Source organism: Dama dama, chromosome 17, assembly GCF_033118175.1.
Source record: "Dama dama isolate Ldn47 chromosome 17, ASM3311817v1, whole genome shotgun sequence".
Taxonomy (NCBI): domain Eukaryota; kingdom Metazoa; phylum Chordata; class Mammalia; order Artiodactyla; family Cervidae; genus Dama; species Dama dama.
The window spans coordinates 50,798,923-50,803,958 of NC_083697.1; positions in this window are offsets into that span (position 1 = coordinate 50,798,923).

A 5,036-nucleotide genomic window follows, 5' to 3' on the forward strand; every position below is an offset into this window, starting at 1 on the left:
CTGAGACCTGGGTTTATCCGCATATGGACAGAGGGGCCACTGACCTTGACCTTGGAGGGCAGTTTTGGCAGACATAGGAAAACAACAGACCAGACGGGCACAGGAGGGACCCAGAAGGGAGTAATTGAACAGCAAGAGTACAGACCATCGAAACAGGAGCGTTTAGATGGCGTCACAGCCAAAGGGGAAGGGTGTCAAGAGATGTTTTTGGCTTTGGGGTTTTTCTGTTTCTGCTCTAAGATTGATGTAAAAGCCCTGTGCTGATGGGACTGAGCGAGTGAATGAGCCAGTAAGCTGGTGCAAATAGGGTCAAGGGCAGGTTCTTGCCGTAGGGGAGAGGTCTGAGCAGGTTTAGGAGCTGAGTGCCAGGTAATAGGTGATGCCCCAGGGAGAGGCGAACACAGAGAGGCCAGGGTGCTGTCCCCAGTGGCCTCTCTCTGCCTCCACTGGCCGCCTCCTACCTCCTGTTGACACCAGAATCTGGCTTTTCTAACAGCCACTCTGCCTGGAGCCCAATTAAGGCAAAGATACAAATTCGCCCGGCCGTGGCCCCACGGAGTCTGGCCTCAGGGCTGCAGCCCATTTGGAAAACGTTTTAATTTCATTTGTGTGTTTTTTCAATTTGATTATTAAGTGCTGTTTGCACATGGACAGGGGGAAGGCCTGTTTTTATTCCCCGATTCCCCTTCCTCCCTGGCCTGCGTGCCTCCCTGGTGAGTAATGGGGAGGCCGCTTTTCTGGAACACAAGGGAAAACTTCCAGCAAATTGCAAAAGCATGTTCCTTCCTTGAAAAATCCTTTCACACTTGTTTTTTACTCCGTTTGTAAAGTTCATGAAAAGCCTCCATAAATGTACTTTAAAAGGCCTTAACTTTGTTCTCTATGGCGAACTTTCTTTCTCTCTCTTAAGGGGGTATGTAATTTAAAGGGATAATAAACAAGACATAAAGCCAGAGGGGTGAGTGGTGTGATGAAGGGAATGAAACAAACTTTAGAAATGTCAGGGGTCTGTAGGGAGGGGGAGATTCCATCTGCATTTTCAGGAGGTAACAGCCTAGCACTTCCCGGAGACTCCTCAGATTTGTTTCTAAGGTTATTAACATTTCACACAGGACTCCGGCAGCAGGGCAGAACAGAAAGAGCAAAGTCATAAAGGCTCAGAAGGAACGACAAATCCTTTTAGGCACATTTCAGCGGTCTGAAATATAAGGGGAGCTGGAGACGGATGAAATAAAAAACGGTGTTGTCAAGAATTTGCAAAGAAGGTTCTTGCCTGGACCCTAGAGCAGGGTGTCCTCTGGACAGAGAAATGCAGACTTTCTTAAAGGGGACTGAGGCCATATAAGGAGTCCCCTCTGCAGAGAGAGACAGCATTCAGGTTTGGGTCATTGTCAGCCTGGGAAGCTCTCTAAATATGGGCAGGAGGAGGAAGGGGCAGAGAGCGGGGGGGAGGGGAGGTGGTGGTCCTAGCCTCAGCATCCACTAGGGCCACCCATGGGACCAGCAGGGGATGGGGGAAGTGCTGTGGGTGGCTTGACAGGCGGGGTTCAGGGGCTGGGGCCTGTGTTCTAGCCAGTCACTGTGCAGCTCCCCGTTATTGGTCCATCCCCAGTATCTGAGTCTATCCAGGGTGCCATGTCTGATGTATCTGTCATTAGCCTCTAGGCTCCAAAGTTGGCAAAGTGACAATGGAGACCCTTGCCTGTCCATTTCTCTCTGTAGCACCTGCTGCCTTCCTGGGTGCCCTTGCTGTCAGTTGCATCTCTCACCCACCAACCAGACTCCCAAGAAGAGATAAGAAGAGGCAAGAAGCTGTACTGGGACAAAGGCCTGAGATAGAAAACTTCCACCTCTTGGGAGACATGGACCCAGCCTCAGTTAGTGGTGTCTGCCTGGGATTCTGGGAGGTTCCACTGGGGCTGAAGTTCATGGCCATGTAAGTGACCAGCAGACAGAGCCCTAAATCTCCACAAGCCTCAGGAGAACCAGCAGTGCCCCAGACCTTCCCTCAGCGGCTGCACTGGATGCACAGGCCCTGGGGCTCCTGCTGCTGGGGAGGCAGTCCTGCAGACCCTCCTGCCTGCCTAGCTGCTGCCCCACCCCAAGAGCTGGCCAGTTGCCTCCTCTCTGTTCCTCCTTGTCCTCGGGACCCCTCTCTCTCTCTTCCTCTTTCTGCTCCTGAACTCTGGATTCCCCCTCTCCCTCCCACTCCTTGGCGGAGGGCCAGGGAGTCTTGGAGGCTTGGCCTCAAGATCAGGACTGGTTTCCTGCTGAGCCATGGTTTCCCCAAAGACCGCTCACCACACTCCACACTGGGGGCTTCCCCCCTTCCCGCGCCCCACCTAGAAATACCCTCAGGGGAAAGACGGACAATGACTTTGTCTTTTTTCATGCCTCAAGTGTCAGCCCAGCTTGATACCCTGCTGCCTCCAACACCTGATCTTCTATCCCTATTTCCATTTTGTAAATGGAAAACTGAGACTCAGAGAGGACTACAGAGCTTCTGAAGTTATCCTTGTACCTAAGGAAACACTTGCTAAATACATCTGATTCTGCCTTCTTCTCAGGACAGATCTGGTCTCTAAGGTTGCATCAGAGCTATTAACCTTCACTTCTCTGATGTGCTTGCCATCCTTTCACTGAGACACCAGCTTCCTCCTGCTTCCATGTCCCTTTCCCCACCCCAGTGTAGCATAAGCTTCGTGCCTGCTGTGGCTCTTTCCACAGCCCAAGTTCCACCAGAACCCAGAATCTATTGAGAGTGAACAAGAGCGTGTTGTGACACAGCTCCCAGCTCCCAGCTCCCGTGTTTTCACCTCAGCCACTTGGACGTGCATACAGCATTTGTATGTGCTTGCAACAGAATCGGTTCAGCTTGGCAAACCCAAGACCATCAGCCCCCTTGCTTCAAATCTGCTCCCTCAATTAACTTGGGGGATGGGGAAACTAATAAAGGAGTTTTATTAAATGCAAAGAAGATCATCACTTTGAAATGTCCCTGTGGAGGAGCCTGAGCCAAATGGCTGTGATTATTCGTCTGAACTAACTGGTCCTTTATGGGGAGATGAGTGAGAGCAGAGTTTGTGCAAGGCGCCAGGAGAAGCCGCCCCCGCTTGGCCCCGGGAAGGCTCTTTTTAGGGCATGCTGGTTTGTACACACGCTGATAGCTGTTTCATATCTGGGCTGATGAGCTTGACCGAGCGGTTGCCACACAGCCAGCACACGCGCTCAGCAGGGCTGGGAGGGGGTGTTTATGGGGCTCACCGCTAATGACTCCCATTTATGGAGCATGTGTGGAGCAGCTGAGCGGGCCGGCTAAGACAGGACATCAACAAGGCCTGGGGTTTGCAGGCCGGCTGCACGCACAGGCTTTCCCCAGCAGCTGTAGGGATGGTTCTGTGTTACAAGCTTCAGGAGCATCAGAGGCTCCTCGGACTCAGGCCTTTGAGTGCAAACAATGGTCTGATGAGCATGGTTTTACTAAGGAAGCTGCCAGCCAAACCGATTGGCCAAGGCCAGGAGTAAAAATTATTGCTGTTATAAGGATAAGCCTTGTGCCAGGCATTGTGGAAAGCACACGTGTATTTTTTCTCTTTCATATAATCCTCAAGCAAACCTATGAGGTTGGCGCTACTTTTCCGTTGTTTGTTTAATGCTCATGGTACAGAGGAAGGAACAGGCCTAGTGAGGCGAAACTTCTTGCCCAGAGCTGCAGAGCTGCAATTTAACCCTGATGCTTGAACTCCAGAGCCTGGTTACATCAGCACAGAGAAGTGAGTTCTAGAAGTTGAATCATCATTTTAAATCACAGTTATGGGCAGGATGGCATAGCAATTAAAACATGCCCTTTGGTATTAGAAAGACCTAGATCTGAGTTTCAGCTTTCCCAGTTACAGGTTACATAAACTATTTAACTTACCTATTGAAAACCTCGGTTTCCTCTATAAAAGTGGGAATAGCAGTAACACCGACCAGTCGGTCTTGGAAAGCTGCAGCACCCAGCACAGAGTAAGCCTCGGGGGAATATGTCACAACACATGCATACATGCCTGCTAAGCTGCTTCAGTCGTGTCCAACTCTTTGCAACCCTACGGACTGTAGCCCACCAGGCTCCTCTGTCCATGGGATTCTCCAGGCAAGAATGTTGGAATGGGTTGCCATGCCTTCCTCCAGGGGATCTTCCCGACCCAGGGATTGAACCAGCACCGCCTGCGGCTCCTGGATTGCAGGCAGATTCTTTACCACTGAGCCACCAGGGAAGCCCTTGTAACCACACACCCATACCCATTAAGGTCAGTGGCACTGTGAATGCAGCTGTGGACCCATGGAAGCAGGAGCAGATGCTGGAGTGTGGCTTCTGTGATGTGCCAGCTGCGAGCCCTTAGGTAAATGGCAGCCACCTAAGCTTTCATTCCTGTGGTGGAAGGGGAGAGTGACAGGTCTGCTCACAACAGAACCAATATAATCGGGATGTCAGGACCACACAGAATGGGTGTGAGGAACCCATGCTGCATCTTCCGAGGCACTGGAAGTGCTGCTCTGTGGCTCTGGAAACCCTGGTTGGATTTCTCCCCTTTGGAGCACAGCTGCCTGCCCGTTTCACATAGTTATGAGCAACAGAGGAAACAGAAACCCAACCTTCAAATTTCTTACGCGCTCCAGGGGGAAGATGGGACCAACAAAAATAAAGCACTCATTAAAAGCAAGATGACATGTCCGTATACACACATACTTGTAGATAATCACTTGCAGCCATGCGCAGACCCAGGCAGAGGCTGCAGGATTTTGCTGGAGTGCTGGGAAAGACATGTGGGAAGCTTTCTGGAAGGAGGGGCATTTAGGAAAGAGAAGGGAAGGCCCCTAGAGCAGGGGGTCAGGTTCCTTTCCTTCTCATCTTGTGTTTCCTGTGCTCAGCACACAGTAGGTGTTCAACGCATGCTTGCAGAATGAGAACAGGAAGTGAAGAGAGGGGGTTCCAAGCAGGGGAAGTGAACAAACAGTATGGTGGTGACTCAGAAGGAGGGCAGATGCTCCGC